At 45.8% G+C, this 20,463-nt stretch overlaps 1 protein-coding gene across 3 annotated transcripts in view; it reads right to left on the minus strand.

Moving 5' to 3' along the window:
* LOC147454988 (protease Do-like 9) overlaps nucleotides 1-20,463 on the minus strand; it is a 34,519-nt gene that overhangs the window by 7,043 nt on the left and 7,013 nt on the right. The window lies entirely within an intron of this gene.

Raw genomic sequence — 20,463 nt, forward strand, 5'->3', positions numbered from 1 at the left:
CACTTATTATTAATAAGTGACTTTGTTGGGAAACTGGGTAGGGCAAATTGGCTAAGTGGATATATAAGAAAAGCTAGCACTAGCACTTTCTGGTAGAAGAGGCAGCAGAGACCCAGTGTCTAGCAGTACAGCTTCTCAGCAAGACCCGACAGGACAACCTGGCGTTTTTCAGCCATCAAGACCAGCCTAGCGTTTTCAGCAAGAGCAGATCGGCCCTAGCGTTTTGCAGTTTGCAGATCAGCCTTGGCGTTAGCAGTTCACAACAGCAAGCCTAGCGTTTTTACAGCAGATCCCAAGATCAGCCTGGTGTTTTTGCAATTGCAGCTCTCTCTAGCGTTTTGCAGATTCCCGGCGACAGAACCAGCCCTAGCAGTAGCGTTTTCAGTTTTCAGCAGTTAGACACCACAGATCAAGTCCCAAACCTTGCAGATCTCACATTCTCGCAGTAGATCCTCGCCGTGTGGTCAGATCAGCCAGCGTTTTCAGTTTTAGCCCGTTGTTCACAGTTTTAGCCCGTTGTTCACAGATTTCAGAATCTGCGTTTTCAGCGCATCGTCGTCGCGTCGTCACCGTCCTCGCCGACATAGAGTCAGAATTCAACAAGTAGCAGATTTGTAGATTCCAACCCCTAGCATTTTCAAATTTTAGTGTGTCTCGTCGTCACCATCATTGTCGTCGACATCGTCGACAAGTCCAATGCATCTAGACCATTGTACCAGATTTGTGCAATCAATAGCATAGACCTCTCTCGCCATAGAGAGTGGGGCCTTGGAGGAGGGTTTGACAACATTCTGGTGTCGTATTCTCTTCTCTCTCTATCTCTCAGTCTCAGTACCTTCATTCACAGTGTCATTCACTTTGTTTGTGATCATTTGCACTCTCTCACTAAAGGAACGGAAGACTCTCCCTTACGTAAGTAAAAGGAACCCTTGAGCACAGTTCGGAGCACTCATCTTGAGCAAAGTTCAACATTCACTTCTGCTGCACCTTACAATTTGGATGAGGAAGAGAAAATTCAAGATCATTCTATAGCAGATATGGCCAATATTTTGCATGCTATATGTGAAAAGCCTAGTTTGCTGCCTAAGATGTGCAGGGTGGAGAATTCTTCTGAAGCGGTGGACCAAGAGCTTATGTGTTTATTGGATGAAGCTCTGGAAGGATTTTCTGTTATGGATGCTAAGGGTGCTAAGCAATTTGATTTCGTGCATAAGCAAGTTTATCCAGATGTAGCTGAAGAGGACCTTATGCAATTGCTGGATGAGCTTCTACTAGATTTTGGGTATGTACCAAAAAGGGAATCTTTTCTTGATGATTCTCGGAAACCACATGAAGAGAGTTTTTCCAGGGCACTCACGGACGCACATGAGCAGGACCAAAATTTTACTTCTCTAGGGGATGAAGCTGCATTACCAATGCTCCTACCGGTAATTGATGATCAACAATTGGTGGAGCAGGTTACACAAGGGATATGGCAATATCTAATGATGCCTAATGCTTTATGGGATTTGATGTTACCCTATGATATAGGGGAATTTTTCCTAGCTTTTGATCCAGGCGGAGAGGGTTATAAGCATGGTTCAAGCCAATTGATGGATACGCCATTTGATCCGGGTGGAGCTAGATATGTTTGTGGTGTGGAGCTGTTGACTTTATATGCCATATGATCCAGGTGGTGTTCATTATGGTTTATGGGTCAATTCATACTTACGTTCTACTATTGGGAAATTCTTATATTTTCCCTATGATCCTGAAGGAGGGTACATTTTAATGAAGCCACAGGTTGGAAATTTTTTAAAGCATGCACACAGTGGGGCAGTGGTTATGTGTTTATAGGTTTTTGCTTCAAAGTTTAAATATAAGTTTACCAGAGGATGTGCAGGTTTCGAAGGGGTGGATGTCATGCCGTTTTGCGGGCATGGAGTGAAAGACGAGGATATGCTTGCCTTTTCTAGTTTTGCCAAACTGTTGATTTGGACCAAATTCTGCCATGATATCAGGAAATGACAAGGATGTATGCATTATGTGGTTTTTGTAGACCAAAGTGAACCAATTGGGCTGACAAGTGAAGATTGTATGGGAGGTTGGTATTGTGCTTACAAAGGTAGAGCTTGACGTGCTGAGTAAACTGGTTCAGACGGCTCATCAAACGGAGCCTTGGTGAGAAAGTTATTGCAATTTGAAGCTGGAAGTGGTTGGGAGATCTGAGAGAGCATCCAAGTGCAATCAGGGGCAAATCGAAGGCCCTCCAAGGGGTAGGTCTTGTGTGAGACAATTCGAAGGACGCCCAAGGGGGCCGCCATGTGCAAAGGGTAGAAGGGGGCAACTAAGGGTCGGACAAACTGGGCATTAAAGGGGGTCCAAAGTGGCAATTTTAAAGGCCATTCAAGGTGGCCAAAGGTGATTAAGGGCTAAAGTTCAAGGCTAGGACCAATCAAAGGTGAGGCCGATCAAGGTGGGCAAATGGAGAGCATGTCTAGATAAACGAGGGTTTCCAAGATGAGAGAGAGGGAGTGACATTGAAGAGAGCACTCGGCAAATGGAGCTAGAGCATGCAAGCGGATCAAAAATTTCCAAAAGTAAAGTGCTAGTTGAACCATTGGAAGTAAAGTTTCTAAAAATGAAAAGGGCCTTTCTATAAAGGCCATTTTTATATCAATTTGAGGGTCTTTTTTTGCCATTTTTGGGGGTTATTAGGAGGTTTTTTTTGGAGCCGACTGCAGCAGAAGGCAATTCTTATTCTTGAGAACAATTGGAGAAGACAAGGGAAGGTCGGGAAGAGCATCGAGAGCATGAAAGACTCAACAGTGGTTCAATTGTAAGGAGTTTTCTGGTTGAAGGGTTGCAATTCTTAAGGCGTACCGATGCGGCGTATGCAACCGGATTGTAAAAAGGGCAATCAAAACAATTGAAATTGTATCACCTGTCAATTGAATAGATCTCTTGAGTCTCGCATCTATGTTTCTTATCGTTGTATCAATTAATAATGTTCTTACTTGCAGTCTTCTCTCTCAAACTCTCTTTAATCATCAGTATTACCTGTATTAAACCCTATTTAAGTCTATGTGCACTCGTTTATCAGATTTTGAACGTTTGCTAAGCTCCTATCTACAACCAGAGGCCTGATGCTTTCCCGGCCTTTGGCCGCCAAGCGTGCTTGCTAACGCTTACGCTCCAAGGCTGCCGTTCTGTCTTTGCGCTCGCGGTCCAAAGCGGCGCGTTGCGCTTCGTATCGTAGCATCATGTCCATCATCGTCTTGACTAAAGCCTCCATAGGATTTGGTCAAACCGTGGCGTAGATAAGGAAGGGGGAAGGTCGGAAAAACCTCCTGGTGGGGAAAAGTCTTCTTCGCCACCTCCATGCTCATCACCTTCACGCAAAGTATCCATTCCACTTCGGGTGATGACCATACACTGAGATCTTGGGTTCTTAAGTTCACGAGGAACTTGGGTTCTTGTGGTTCTTGGGTTCTTGGGTTCTTGAATCCTTGAGGTTCTTGAGGTCTTTCTTTAGCTTGCAATCTGTGTTAGAAAAGGATCTTCTCTTACCCGAGCTCTACTCTTCCCTGCGGGCGCACCCCTTGGCGGCCTTGCACTCACACCAAGGTTGCTTTTTCCCACCTCACGTCGATTGGCCGGCCGCTAAGTGCACAGTCCGCTCTCAATGAGTGAAAAGAGGAACTAGGGGAGGCCAAACAAGCCCTTCTTTCTTGGGTTTCCTGTCACTCTTCAAAAACACGATTAGGAATCGACTCGCCCAAGTGGACTTGGGTTACGTGCGACAGCAACAGGCAAAAAAAAAAAAAGTGGTTCTTTCCTTGAGTGATACGTAAACACTGTCAAAGCTCTGATACCAATGTAAGGTGCAGCAGAAGTGAATGTTGAACTTTGCTCAAGATGAGTACTCCGAACTGTGCTCAAGGGTTCCTTTTACTTACAGAAAGGAGAGCCTTCCGTTCCTTTAGTGAAAGCAAATGATCACAAACAAAGTGAATGACACTGTGAATGAAGGTACCGAGACTGAGAGATAGAGAGAGAAGAGAATACGACACCAAAATGTTGTCAAACCCTCCTCCAAGGGCCCCACTCTCTGTGCGAGAGAGGTCTATGCTATTGATTGCACAAATCTGGTACAATGGTCTAGATGCACTGGACTTGCCGATGATGTCGACAACAATGATGGCGACGACGTGACAGGCTGAAATTTGAAAACGCTAGAAGTTGGAATCTGCAAATCTGCTATCTGCTGAATTCTGACTCTATGTCGGCGAGGACGGCGACGCAACGACGATGCGCTGAAAACGCAGATGCTCAAATCTGCGAACAGCGGGCTGAAACTGAAATGGCTGATCTGACTACGCGGCGAAGATCTGCTGTGGGAACGTGAGATCTGCGAGGTTTGGGACTTGATCTGCGGTGTCTAACTGCTGAAAACTGAAAACGCTAATGCTAGGACTGGTTCTGTCGCTAGGAATTTGCAAACCGTTAGAGAGATCTGCAATTACAAAAACGCCAGGCTGATCTGCAATCTACATAATGCCAGGGCTTATCTGCTCTTGCTGAAAACGCTAAGCTGGTTTTGATGGCCGAAAAACGCTAGGTTGTCTTGCCGAGTCTTGCTGAGAAGGTGCACTGCCAGACACTGGGTCTCTGCTGCCTCTTCTACCAGAAAGTGCTAGCGCTAGCTTTTCTTATATATCCACTTAGCCAATTTGCCCTACCCAGTTTCCCAACAAAGTCACTTATTAATAATAAGTGAAAAATGGCTAAAATAGGAAAAATGGGTTCTGTGCACTGTAAAATACTCATGATGGCTACTTACTGTAATTATGGTTATCATGTTATGTGCAACCAGAGGATATGCAACTACTCTAAGTGCCTTGACATGCACGGCCAGCGCACAGGCTCACAAACTTCCTAAGATGACATGAACCATGGACCTGAAGTAGCTTGTCCACATGCACATAGGGTTAGATGTGCACGTGACACAAATATCTTTGAGCTTCTGTAGCACAAAGCTCTGCATGCTCATGGCAAATAGCATCCACCTCCCTATCCATATGATCAGTACAATGAATTCATTCATAGGCATCACCAAGAGATTGCACTTGATCATGCACCCCGTCTGAACAGGCACCATCAAATCGAGGATCAATCTGCCACATTGTGTCTCCTGCATCACCAAAGCTTGATAAAGAAGGAGTCTGCACCCCCTCTAAATCATTGACTTGCGGATCTTCAAGCACATTCTCTTGTACATTCGGGCCCTCAAAATCTAGTGTATCCAAACCCTATAGAGGCTCATGCACATCTGCACCCTGTGAGCCCTCGTGTGGACAAACCCTGTGAATCATCATGCCTTTAACGACCCTGTAAGTCTTCAGCTTCGACCTTCATCATGAAATCTGCAATCCCCAGCTTTGCATAGACCTCCCGAACAACTTCTTCATCATCTTTATCATGTAATAGCCTTCCATCCTCAAGCAAACACTCATTGATAGTAGTGTTAAGCTTAGCATGAATCTGATTGCAAACCTCCGCATAAATGGGCACAATAACCACAATCCTCTTCATATTCATACATACTTGGATCCCATCGTTCAGGATGACAGCTACCTATTTCCAAATAGAATAGTGTCACGTGACACATCCCAACCCTATGTGTCCGTGGACAAGCTACACCACAGCAGGGTTCAGTGAAGTTAGATTACCAGTGATCTGGCACTTTTGTGAGTCAATTCGTAGACCGTGCATGCCCAGTCACTTAGCATAGATGCATATCCTTCAGTTGCACACAGCATGATCATCGGAATTCCCATCAGAATCCATTAGCATAAGTTAGGGGAATTTTCCAGTGCATTTAGCCTATTTTCCTATTTATTGGGATTTTCACTTATTATTTTTAAGTGAATTTCCTACATAAGTAGGTAGGGCAATTTTGCTAAGTTAATATATAAGCAAACCAAAGTTCACACTTTCTGGCAGAAGAGGTAGCAGGAGCATCCCGCTCAACAGGCAACTTCTCAGCAGTACCCCCCCTCAGCAGTAGAACATCGCCGTCAACCTCCGTTGCTTGGCGTTTTCCCTTCACAGCAGATCCATCGCCATCAACTCCCCTTGGCGTATTTATCCCCAACAGGCAGCCCAACCCTAGCGTTTGTAGCTGCCATCACAAGTTGCAGTTAGACAGCGTTTCCAGCCCCCAAGCAAAAAGGATCCACCTCAGCGTTTTTGGTAGCAAAAACGCAGTCCAAGAACCTGCAGATCCTCAGCATTTGCAGCATTCAAAAACGCCAGCAGATCAGCCATCTCAGCGTTTTGATCAGCAGATTTTCAGCCTTGAAAAACGCAGGTTTTTCAACAGAAGAATCGCAACAGAACCTCCCCAAGTTGGTTGTAGAAGTTCCCACAAGATTAGCCTCGAAAAACGCAGCCAAAACAGTCCAATTTCAGCCTGGAAACAGTCCAAGAAATTCAGCATCTAGAAAATCTCAGATTTCAGCCAAGTCGTCGTCGTTGTCACCATCGTCGTCATCGGCAGAGACCAAGTTGCATAGTCCATTGCATACGCATTGTACACCTTTGTGCAATCAAAGAATAGACCACTCTCGCCGACGAGAGTGGGGCCTTCGGAGGAGGGTTTTACAACCTCTCGGGTGTCGTATCTCTTCTCTCTCCTTCTCTCAGTCTCATTCACTTGCACGCACAATCCACTCACTTTGTTCGTGACCACAGCACTCTACACACGGAAAGCTCTCTCTTTCCCTAAGAACTAAAAGGAACCTTGAGCAATAAAGATCACTAATCTTGAGAAAATACAACATTCATTCCGCTGCACCTAACATAGGTATCAGAGCTTTGGAAGTGTTCTGCATTACTCAAGGAAAGAACCACAAGAACCACAATCAACGTGAGGTGGGAAAAAGCAACCTTGGTGTGAGCGCAAGGCCGCCAAGGGGTGCGCCCGCAGAAAAGGATAGAACTCGGGTGAAGAGAAGATCCTTCTCCAACGCGATTTGCAAGCGAAAGAAAACCTCAAGAACCTCAAGAACCGCAACAACCCAAGTTCCTCGTGAACTTAAGAACACGAGAACCCACAAGAACCTCCAACTTCAGAATGATCATCACTCGAAGCGGAATGGATATTTCGCTTGGAGGTGATGAGCATGAGAGAGGCGAAGAAGAATTCCCCCCCCCCCCCCCCCCCCCCCGGAGGTTTTTCCGACCCTCCCCCTCTTCCATCTACGACAAAGATTGCACTAACTCCTATGGAGGAGTTGGACCAAGAAAGAGAAGCAGAAAGAAAAGCCTACAAAGAAGACATGGCAGCCATCGAGCGTAAGTACCAAGAAAGAATGGCAGCCATAGCGCGAGAGAACAAAGCAAGACAAGCAGAATTTGATCGCCAGAACAAAGCCCTCAAAGAAAAGAGCGACCACCACAACAAAGAGTTTTGGCGACTCTATTCTCAAGTTCAAGCACAGATGCAAGAGATTTGGGGAAAGGAGACTCTCTCAGTCTCTTCTTCTCCAACGCATGATACACAGGATTTGCATGATTGTGTGAAGCATGATGATGATTTGAATGACAATGATGAGCATGATGATTTGGATGACATAGATAAGCATGATGATTTGAATGATATTGCTAAGCATGATGATTTGGATGCCAAAGACAAGCATGATGATTTGCAAAATCAAGATGTGATTTCTCACGAGCATGATGTTTTGCATGATCAAGATGTGATTTCTCACAAGCATGATGAGTTGCATGAAGAAGATGTGATTGTTCACAAGGATGTTGTGTTAGTTGATGCTTTTTCTAGCGAAGCTAACCTCGTTGTAGATGCGATCAATCATGAAGAATCGATCTTGGCTTTCGAGTCGAGGTCCACAAATCCTCCACAAGAAGATTCGATAGATCCCGAAGCAGCGATCTTGGCTCTTGAGCCTTGGTCCAAAGAACCCTCACAGGAAGTATTATGTGTTCGCATGATTGATACGCACGCATTGCTCGAGTGTTTCATTCGTGAAGGTTTCCTATATTTTAGTCAGCATCGTTATGTGGTCCCTTTTCCTAGGCATGACATATTGCATGTTGAGAACGTTTCTCTCATGGATGAGCACGAATGTATGCGGATTGTTCATGAAAAGCTGAAAAGTTTGTATGTAAGGAAGTCACATTTCATGTCTCTTCCTTGGCATGACACGGTTTACGAAAGAGCACATGATAGTATCAGCACCAAGCATGGGCATTTCCATTGTGACTTGCCACAGTTGATTGATTTCGATCAAACAGAAAAGATTCGAGCGCATTGTTTGCATGTGTTTGATGAACGGGTTGTCACTCAGTCTCTATGTTCATCTACATTGCATACAAAGTCTTTAGAGAAGACACGATTTTTCTGCTTCACTTTACATGCCATGGGTATGTTCATGGTTTTGTGTTGGAGATGGTTTCAGGAATTTTCAACCATGGAGATTCTTGAAAACGAAACAAACAGGACTCTAGACGAAGTTGAAGCAAGGAAGGAGATTCAGAAGACTTTGTGTCGCTTTCGGCGCGGCCCAAAGAAGCAAGCGTTGCAGACCTTTATGAAGTTAAAGTACCGCTCGACCCACACATCAGAGTGGGCCAACGAAGAGTCCCTTCCAGGATTCCGGATGCTGTTGGCGATCTCCCTCGACGCCATACAGTTCGGTACCAGTACCTCACTTTGAAAAGGAGGGGATGTCACGTGACACATCCCAACCCTATGTATCCGTGGACAAGCTACACCAAGCAGGGTTCAGTCAAGTTAGATTAGCAATGATCTGGCACTTTTGTGAGTCTATTCGTAGACCGTGCATGCCCAATCACTTACCATAGATGCATATCCTCCAGTTGCACACAGCATGATCATCGGAATTCCCATCAGAATCCATTAGCATCAATTAGTGGAATTTTCCAATGCATTTAGCCTATTTTCCTATTTATTGGGATTTTCACTTATTATTTTTAAGTGACTTTCCTACAAAAGTAGGTAGGGCAATTTTCTTAAGTTGCTATATAAGCAAACCAAAGTTCACACTTTCTGGCAAAAGAGGCAGCAAGAGCTTCCCGCTCAACAGGCAAGTTCTCAGCAATACCCCCCCTCAGCAGTAGAACCTCGCCGTCAACCTCCGTTGCTTGGCGTTTTCCCTTCACAGCAGATCCATCGCCATCAATTCCCCTTGGCGTTTTTATCCCCAACAAGCAGCCCAACCCTAGCATTTGTAGCTGCCATCACAAGCTGCAGTTAGACAGCGTTGCCAGCCCCCAAGCAAAGAGGATCCACCTCAGCGTTTTTGGTAGCAAAAACGCAGTCCAAGAACCTGCAGATCCTCAGCATTAGCAGCATTCAAAAACACCAGCAGATCAGCCATCTCAGCGTTTTGATCAGCAGATTTTCAGCCTTGAAAAACGCAGGTTTTTCAACAGAAGATTCGCAGCAGAACCTCCCCAAGTTGGTTGCAGAAGTTCCCCCAAGATTAGCCTCAAAAAACGCAGCCAAAACAGTCCAATTTCAGCCTGGAAACAGTCCAAGAAATTCAGCATCTAGAAGATCTCAGATTTCAGCCAAGTCGTCGTCGTCGTCGTCGTCGTCATCGGCATAGACCAAGTTGCATACACATTGTACACCTTTGTGCAATCAAAGAATAGACCACTCTCGCCGACGAGAGTGGGGCCTTCGGAGGAGGGTTTTACAACCTCTCGGGTGTCGTAATCTCTTCTCTCTCCTTCTCTCAGTCTCATTCACTTGCACGCACAATCCACTCAATTTGTTCGTGACCACAGCACTCTACACACGGAAAGCTCTCTCTTTCCCTAAGAACTAAAAGGAACCTTGAGCAATAAAGATCACTAATCTTGAGAAAATACAACATTCATTCCGTTGCACCTAACATTGGTATCAGAGCTTTGGAAGTGTTCTGCATTACTCAAGCAAAGAACAACAAGAAATTTTTTTTGCTTGTTGCGATCGCACGAACCCAAGTTTACTTGGGCGTGGCGATTCCTAATCGTGTTTTGTTGAAGAGTGACAGGAATCCCAAGAAAGAAGGGCTTGTCCAGCCTCCCCTTGTGTCTCTTTTCACTCATTGAGAGCGGACTGTACACTTAGCGGCCGGCCAATCGACGTGAGGTGGGAAAAAGCAACCTTGGTGTGAGCGCAAGGCCGCCGAGGGGTGCGCTCGCAGAAAAGGGTAGAACTCGGGTGAAGAGAAGATCCTTCTCCAACGCAATTTGCAAGCGAAAGAAACCCTCAGGAACCGCAAGAACCCAAGTTTCAGAAATTTTCAGCCATGGAGATTCTTGAAGACGAAACAAACAGGACTCTAGACGAAGTTGAAGCAAGGAAGGAGATTCAGAAGACTTTGTGTCGCTTTCGGCGCGGCCCAAAGAAGCAAGCGTTGCAGACCTTTATGAAGTTTAAGTACCGCTCCACCCACACATCAAAGTGGGCCGGCAAAGAGTGAAGGGGATCGGGGAGCACCACAGACGAAGAGTGAGAGAGAAAGAGAAGGAGACACACAACACGATGTGGGTGGGGAGACTCCAAGAGTGAGCAGCCCCCTATACACTTATGCTCTGTATAAGGTATACAAGTCAGTGGGCGCCCAAACTCTGGCCGGCCGGGCAAGGCACAGACGCCTATACCCCAACAACCTCCCACTTAAAGGCGACTGTGCCTTTAAGCAAGAGAACCTAGTCTAAAGACTACAAAAGGCGAGAGAAAACCGCTCTCAACCGATGCCCACTGGCTGGCTGTGATCGTGTGCATCCGGCTGTCCTGCTCCCGTGTAAGTCCATACACCACCAGACGTACCGCACACGTACTGCAAGTATGTACGCAATATCTGCATATCTCCCTCGTGCACTATGCCATCATCAGTCAACAAACGACTGACAACCCTAACTGCAAATGCTCCCACTACAGCTGCGATATCCGGTCTCAAGATCAGCATCTCATACATGAGACCACCGAATGCCGATGCAATGCTAGCGGGCCCTGCTAGCTCTACGGAGCATGCATCAACATATATATCCCTGGCAATAGGCATCTCTGACTGACAAGGCGTGTCAGCCACATGCATCTCCTGACTGTCCGCAAAAGACGCATCAACCTGTCGTGCAACCTCAAAGCAAACCAGCTGCTCTAGGTGTGTTGGAAGACATATCCTGCACAACTATATCCCCATGCTCACTGTCGAGCATAGAAAGGAATGACTGTATAATCACTGACATCTCAGTCTCCTCTGCAATCATCCACTGCAAACATGACCACTCAATCTGTTGTGACTCACTAGAGCTCTCATGCTCTAACTCCGTATGCATAAACTCTTGCACAACGTCCTCCTGTCGTGACTCACTAGAGCAAGACCGCTCTACCTGTCTATCCTGCATAGAAGTATCTAACACAACTGACTCTCTGCTTTGCTCAGCCACTAGCAAAGCATGCATGTCTAACTCTGTCACCTCTCTGTGTGACTGCTCAAGTCGTGCCCCAACTGTGTGCACAACAAGCTCACTACTCTGCACTCCATGCAAAGCATCCTACAACCCACAAGCAAAAGAGACTCGCCTGCTCTCTCGCTGTCTACCTGGCTGCATGATCACAGAGACAACACCGTCTCTCTCGTGATCCACATGCAATGGGTAACCTGTACCACTCCTGGCACCTCTCGCAATCACTAGCGAACCCAAATGCATCACAAAATCTCGCTCGTAGCGAAATCTGACATCCACAATCTCTAAGCTGACCAATCGAGATCAAACTCACTGTCAAATCTGGTACATAGCGCACATGTCGTAACAAGTAAGATACACCACTCGGTAATGACAGTCTCACATCTCCTGCACCTGCTATCGCATGCACCGATCCATCGGTCAAACGTACACTGCCAAGCATCCCGCTAGAATAGCTACAAAACCATTCACGATGCAGCGTGACATGAAACATAGCATCTGCGTCTAGCAACCACTGCGAAGGGAGTGCATTATGCACATGTATAGCATCTCGTGCATAGCTCGAGGTAAAAGTGACATCCCCGTCACTAGTATACTCCGACACTACATGTGCCTCAACTGTCAAAGCAACTGAGTCCATGGCATCACTACATACATCTCTGAAACTGCCATGTCTCCTACAATGTCGCATACGACGAAAACAACGCCGTCTAACGTGTCCAGAATGACCACAATACCAACATGTCACCTGTCGGCGTGCTCGTGAATGTACATGTCTCACACGAGTCCGTGATGACTCAGATCTATCATACATATCATGTAATTTGCGCCAAAGTGCTCTCGAAGTAGTCTCATACATAACAAGAGCATATACAGATTCCGCAAGGTGCAAAGAGAGTGTAGATAGTGCCATCTCCTCTAGCTCCTGCCACTGATCGTCAGACATGTTTGAAGGTCTACCTGCATCACCACTCAATGGTCGATGCAACCCTCGCTGTGTCAATGCATCAAGCATACACTCTCTCCATGCTGCAAAGTCTGACCCATCAAACATGCACATTTCGGAGAGATCATAATCTGAGCGATCACCTGTCTCTGCCATGAGCACAATGTAGCAAACTAGAAAGCAAAACCACCTCACCAACAACACCTGGAAACTGTCTACAAATATGGCCAGAAACACAATGTAAAACTTGTGAGACACACTCCAAAATAGAGCTCCCGCAATGTCAATACAAGCCTCGCATGCTCTAGTATCACACTGCAATCTGTGAGCTAATCAGCAAGCCCACACTGTGCGGTATCGATGCATACACACGCACAAATCTCCCACCTGCAAGAGAACACCGCACACAAATGCCGAGTGCAATCCGCAATCTCTACCTAGATCACATAAATGATACGCATAAAACTCCTGGGAAAATTTCGCCAGAGTTTTGACGCACAATGGCTATCAACACAAAATAACCATTGTCCTGCAAGCTCAATACAATGAGCAATCAATGCGCATCAAACTACACTCAATATACATGCATAAGCTCTGCAAAACTATGGCAAACAATGCTCAATATCACAAGACTCTCCCACCCGAGAGCAAACCACTGTCTCAAGCAAAGAAAAATACACAACTCCTCACTCTTGCGAGAGTGGATACAAAAACACAAAACTGTGTACAAACTGACAAAACCTGTCAAAGTGAGAGTAAACACTCGATCACAAACTATGGCGAGAATCTGGGAAAAATCCGACAGAATTTCCCCTGAAAACTGAGCAAAAAACTCAAGTACAATCTCTACCATAAACCATAACACTACTCAATGCCAATGAGTAGAAATGCCAAAATGGCTCCACATTTTCACATACAATGGCAATCCGCACTCAACGTACATCAACGGAGTGACCGCGCATAAGCAAGCGCCAAAAGATTTGCAATCCAGAAACTTGATCAATGCGAAAACAATGCTCTCAAGAGAGCTCACTGGCACTTGAAAGTGCTCGCCAAAATGCATGTATAATGGGCATCAACCATGCGCCATAACCATACGCAAAGACCATGAATCCAAGCACAAAATCACTGCCAAAGTATCCTGTGAAAACCAGTGAAAGAAGCTCCACCTGTGTGCTCCAAAAAACTACGTCTCTAAAGAGACCGCTTCGGTGCTGTGTAAACGCCTCCGTACTTCGTTGCCCAAGTCTACCAAAAAACCCTCAAACCACAAGCTTAACACAAGCTGCAATTGCATCTTCAGCTCAGAATTTATGCACTCAACTTCAAGCATCTCCCGTGCTTCCAAAAGTGCATCAAACTCGCACACAATGTGACAACAGAAAATCTGGAATTTCTGTATACAGTCAGTCTGAGCTGAATATCAGCAAAACGGTGAGGAATTTGCAAAAAGTTTCTTCTGCAAAGTTGTAGACCACGTCGAAACGGATGGGCATCGCCGACTGAATTCTCAGATCTGCATTCTACAAGGAGAAAAAAGAATCTGAAAAATGTGCTGCTGCGAACACAGTTTTAGGGCAGTACCTTCACTTACACACAATCTTCCACACTCCTTTCTGAGCTTCCACAAGAGCATACATCACTCTCAATTGAGCTCACAAGCTCCCATTGCATTCTCACAAAGCTTCCAAGCTTTCTTAATCTCTCTACCGTCGAGAGCGAGCGAGCTATCACCTCGAAGCTCTCAAAGCCGTCGTGCTCTCCGCGGTCACCATAGCTCTGATACCAATTGAAGGGGATCGGGGAGCACCACAGACGAAGAGTGAGAGAGAGAGAGAGAAGGAGACACACAACACGATGTGGGTGGGGAGACTCCAAGAGTGAGCAGCCCCCTACACACTTATGCTATGTATAAGGTATACAAGTCAGTGGGCGCCCAGACTCTGGGCGGCCGGGCAAGGCACAGACGCCTATACCCCAACAAAGAGTCCCTTCCAGGATTCTGGATGCTGTTGACGATCTCCATCGACGCCATACAGTTCGGTACCAATACCTCACTGAAAAGGAGGGGATGTCACGTGACACATCCCAACCCTATGTGTCCGTGGACAAGCTACACCACAGCAGGGTTCAGTCAAGTTAGATTAGCAATGATCTATCACTTTTGTGAGTCAATTCGTAGACCGTGCATGCCCAGTCACTTAGCATAGATGCATATCCTCCGGTTGCACACAGCATGATCATCGGAATTCCCATCAGAATCCATTAGCATAAGTTAGGGGAATTTTCTAGTGCATTTAGCCTATTTTCCTATTTATTGGGATTTTCACTTATTATTTTTAAGTGACTTTCCTACAAAAGTAGGTAGGGCAATTTTGCTAAGTTAATATATAAGCAAACCAAAGTTCACACTTTCTGGCAGAAGAGGCAACAGGAGCATCCCGCTCAACAGGCAACTTCTCAGCAGTACCCCCCCTCAGCAGTAGAACCTCACCGTCAACCTCCGTTGCTTGGCGTTTTCCCTTCACAGCAGATCCATCGCCATCAACTCCCCTTGGCGTTTTTATCCCCAACAGGCAGCCCAACCCTAGCGTTTGTAGCTGCCATCACAAGCTGCAGTTAGACAGCGTTTCCAGCCCCCAAGCAAAGAGGATCCACCTCAGCGTTTTTGGTAGCAAAAACGCAGTCCAAGAACCTGCAGATCCTCAGCATTTGCAGCATTCAAAAACGCCAGCAGATCAGCCATCTCAGCGTTTTGATCAGCAGATTTTCAGCCTTGAAAAACGCAGGTTTTTCAACAGAAGAATCGCAGCAGAACCTCCCCAAGTTGGTTGCAGAAGTTCCCCTAAGATTAGCCTCGAAAAATGCAGCCAAAACAGTCCAATTTCAGCGTGGAAACAGTCCAGGAAATTCAGCATCTAGAAGATCTCAGATTTCAGCCAAGTCGTCGTCGTCGTCGTCATCATCGGCATAGACCAAGTTGCATAGTCCATTGCATACGCATTGTACACCTTTGTGCAATCAAAGAATAGACCACTCTCGCCGACCAGAGTGGGGCCTTCGGAGGAGGGTTTTACAACCTCTCGGGTGTCGTATCTCTTCTCTCTCCTTCTCTCAGTCTCATTCACTTGCACGCACAATCCACTCACTTTGTTCGTGACCACAGCACTCTACACACGGAAAGCTCTCTCTTTCCCTAAGAACTAAAAGGAACCTTGAGCAATAAAGATCACAAATCTTGAGAAAATACAACATTCATTCCGCTGCACCTACCAAATAGCTAGAAAAGAAGCTACCAATTGATGATTTCCATCCAAGAGTATGGCCATTAGAGATAGAAAACAAAGATGGAGACATAGCAGGTGCCTAGGTCGCAGTTGACATATGGCAACTTTCCATATGGAGAATTCATGATATGATCCAATGGCAAAGCTTATTGAGGTGGACATTCCTACTACAAAAAGGCCAAGAATGCACTTTTTGAAATTAGCTGGAAAGAGATGGAGTTGCCACTAGTACTTTGCCTTGGGAAAACTTGAGAGATATGCTACCATATTCTAAAAGTGATATGTGTGAACACATTTAGGAATATCGAGGCACTTTTTTCCCTCTTTAGGAGGTTTTTGCCTCCAGCTTGTATATATGCCCATCACTCTACGAAAAGCCTTATATTTGTATCATCAAACGCAATAATGATACTTCTTATGTTGTGTGCTTTTGATGTTGTCCTTCATCTTCTCCATCTTCCTAGGCATATACTCTACTGAAAACATTATATTTGTATTAGCAAAATCAATAATGTTACTTCCTATGTTGTGTGCTTTTGAGGTTGTCCATCTTCTCCATCTTCCTGTGCTCCAATCCTTCAGTCGTATTTCCAACAATTGATATCAGAGTATGCTTCACCTTCTGAAGCATCTTGGCAACACCCTTTTGGCTCACTTTCTCAGATTGAGGTGATTTTTGGTGAGCATTTGTAGGGAAACATAACATTTCTAACTTCCTCGGCTCACAAACCGAGGCTGTCGAAAACAAAAAAAATCACCTAATACTTTTCCTTGGGCAACTACCCCCAACTTTGTCCATCTATAACTTGGCACTCGAGAACCGGAATGGAGAGTTGTCACTTGCTATTGACTTTACACATTGCACACTACCCTTTTGAACCTCGTCGAGGCCCAAAAGATGCTAGATGGCACGCCCTCCAATGCAGTCAGCCCGGCCCATAATTGACCCCCGAAAAATCTTCAAATGGCCGTATCTTGCAATCCGGAACTCTGATCCGCAATCTGAAAAGACAAGCATGAATACCATCCTCCCATACAATCTTCACTTGTCAACCCAATTGGTTCACTTTGGTCTACAAAAACCACATACTGCATACATTCCTGACATTTCCTAAGATCATGGCAGAATCTGGTCTAAATCATCAGTTTGGCAAAACCATGAAAAGGCAAGCATATCCTCGTCTTTCACTCCGTGCCTGCAACGCCTGAAAAACAGTAAGTCAAGACCAAATTGGGCCGGGGGGCGGGGGGGGGGGTGTCAAAGTCAACAATGCGGAAGCCACGAGAGAGAGAGAGAGAGAGAGAGAGAGAGAGAGAGAGAGAGAGAGAGAGAGAGAGAGAGAGAGAGAGAATCTCCTGAACCAATCAACCTTCGCAATGAATAACTAAAATGTGTATACAATGGAGGCAAGGGGTTGCTTATATAGCAACCTCAGTAAATTGGCCTGTCTAGACTTCACAAATAAGTAAAATAAATATCCAAAAGCCAAAATAAATAATGGGCTCACATTGGGCACTTCACTTGAGATGCCAAAACTCTTAACACCCTCTATGCAACTCATAGTGGACATAAATAGTGAGACCAAGTCGATAAAGAAGCTACCATGGACACCCCAGTAGAGGTACCTTCCACTGGATACACCTCGGATTTGCTACCCTCAACTTTGTTCCTTAGAAGAATGCCATCTAGAGCATCGATTGCCTTAAAATTGAACAGTAGACCACACTACGTCCAAGAATCCCCATTCGTGAACTGTGAACACATCACGTCCAAAATATAATACTCCAAGATAATGAACTGTGGAACACATCCTGTCTATGATACGACCAACAACAATGTATTGGTGCACTCATCCATTGTGTTTTAGATATGTCTGATTGGTTCCTTGCCAGATGCATGTGCCTTGAACTCCGACCTACGGGTTCAAACACCGATAACTTGAACTCTAACACAAGGGTCCAAATTAATTATTCGGAGCATTGTTTGCCCCTCTCTGCCACTCACAAGCCCCTCTCTGGCTCAAGTTGGTGGCCGCACCAATCTCCATGTGACTAGAAGATGGGAGACCTTGCCAGTGTAGACTCCACTACACCAGCAGTTGCTTTGTTGTCCTTCCTTGAGTCACTATCGCTGCTTTCATCCTGATGCTTGCTTTTACCTTTGACCTTTGTAGAATCTTTGTCTTTGCCTTTGCCTTTGGATCTGCAATCATTGCCCAAATGACCACGCTTTCCACAATTGTAACAACGGTTCTTGCTCCTCCTTATGGAATCCAAAGGAGCAAGTGCTTCCCACCTGTCTCAGAAATCTGAATTTTGCCTTCTGACCACAAGAAACCCTAAGAACAGGGGTCTCGCCTCATGCTAGCCTATCGGGTGGGCAACACCATGGAATGCACCGTCGAGAAAACGTGTCAATACAACCGGGCACAGCCACAAAACAAACCTCATTCCCTAATCTGCTCTTAGGAGATACTGGAGCCACCACCTGGCAAGCACCACAAAAAAAAACCTTCTAGTGAGGGAAAAAAGTGCTAATGTGTTCATACACATCACTACCATATGCATGACAACAATATGGCCATGAATGGATCATATTCGCAATGCATTTAGGTACATTTGCACTTAAGCACTTTCCACTATATGTTGTAACGAACTTGGACACTCCAAGTCAAGATTCTACCGCGACACAGCAAAGATTCACTTCAACACAGTTCACAGTTCACAATTGATTCGACATTGCCCGGCGGAGTTCCATGCCTAGAGATATTGGCCCCAAAGACTGGCGCCCCTTTCGGTATTTCTTTTTGTATTAATCCGTGTTCAAAGTACAAGAGAGTGGGAGGGTTCTCATTCTCAGACTCTGCGTCCAGATGCTCTGAGAAAGTGAGGCCCAGCCCACTTATTTATTGGTTACAAGGGATGCCCAAAAGCAGTAAGTGAAACGCCTTCAAAAATACAACAACTATTGCCAAAAGCTGCCAATTTTCAGCCAGCGCAAAAATCAGGAATCCCCTACGTTTTGCCATGTCATCAGCTCCACAAAAAGCGGGATCTCCGTACACTGTGCCACATCACCCTGTCAACGCGTTTTGCGGCGGAATTTCCGAAAGTCCGTACGGTATACCACGTCAGCATGTCAGCGCATATTGCGGGTCCACGTCAGAGTGTATGTATCTGAAGCAATGCCACGTCACCAGTTTGTGACAATATGCAATGTACACCACTTCGCCCCTGGCTCTTACATAGCCAACTCTCATGCAACCCACTTTTGTTTGACGAAGACGTCAAACTTTCATCAACCGGACGTGTATAAAGGTAGTGATCTATTCGAAGAGCCGACAAGAAGGGAGCCCCATCTAGACACACTACTCCCACTTCACACGTGCCCTATGGTGCTGCGCCGCAAGGGTTGATCAGGGAACGCTATAACCGATAAGGGGACGCTATAACCCTGGTGCCGTTTGCAGTCGGTGCTTAGGACTACGTGGAGCCCGGGACGCGGACGGTGGGCTAGCCACCCACGAAGGATTGACAACGGGAGAACTTACGAGACCCAAGCCAGCCTATGTGGATTTAGACAAGACCCTGATGGACCCATCTAGGACAGATATGGGACCTTTTGGGGCACGCCTAGTTGGAGCACACCTTTGCAACACACGGGTTAGCTTACATCCCAACCTTGAGGTGTGAGGGATTCTACACAATGGTGCCTCACGGGCCACGGCACATGGCACCTTCAAAGGATTTTCTACCCGACATGCAAAGACAATGAATCCAGAGTTATATCTATTCACAATGAGGGCACTGGGATGGCAATCGAGGGATGCATTCCTTCAAGGCAGTTTATGTTCCACAGGCGTGCACGAAGTGTGCAAGCTAAGCCACAAGGTGATCTTCACAGAGCATTCAGTCTCTAGCAAAAGTAAGGAGGTCAAGAGGGGCCTGGTGGACTAAGGACTCTACAAGCTGCAAGCTCTTTCCTCCTACAAACGATCTTGGCACTACCATTTTGGTCACTAGAAAATTGATACTTTTTGCTGAGCCTTTCAAGAGCAAATGATTGATGGAGAATGGAGTGGACTATTGTTGAGATGGCCAAAATAGGGCCTCGTGAGCTACCTAGGTCCTTGTGAGAAGAAGTTGTTCCAAAAGTTGTTCACATGCTCAATTTCTCCTACAACCTCACTTCCTCGACAAACTCCATTTGAGGCATACTTTAGTAGAAGCCTGACATCTCCCACTTTCACATTTTTGCGGGTGATGCCTATGTCCATGTTCCAAAGAAGTAGAAGGGGAGGTAGAATTTCAAGTCCCGTAGAATTATCTTTCTGGGGAGTGTTTGGAATAGTTCAATCGCTCTAGACCAAAGAGTGTTAGTGAGTTTCGGCGAAAGGGCAATCCTTTTTGGGACATTTACGCTTCCGTCTACTACCCCACGGTTTGACTGATTGGCTACGATGCTCACCCGTTCGGAGGTTTCTTGCCAATTGAACCCACATCTTTCTAGGGAGTGTTTGGAATAGTTCAATTGCTCTAGACCAAAGAGTGTTAGTGAGTTTGAGCGAAAGGGTAGTCCTTTTTGAGACATTTACCCTTCCGCCTACTACCCCACGGTTTGACCGATTGGCCACAGTGCTCACCCGTTCGGAGGTTTCCTACGAATTGCACATCTTTCTGAGGAGTGTTTGGAATAATTCAATTGCTCTAGACCAAAAAGTGTTAGTGAGTTTCGTCTACAAC

This window comes from Adiantum capillus-veneris, chromosome 7 (assembly GCF_014529385.1).
Source record: "Adiantum capillus-veneris isolate H3 chromosome 7, ASM1452938v2, whole genome shotgun sequence".
In the NCBI taxonomy this organism is placed as follows: domain Eukaryota; kingdom Viridiplantae; phylum Streptophyta; class Polypodiopsida; order Polypodiales; family Pteridaceae; genus Adiantum; species Adiantum capillus-veneris.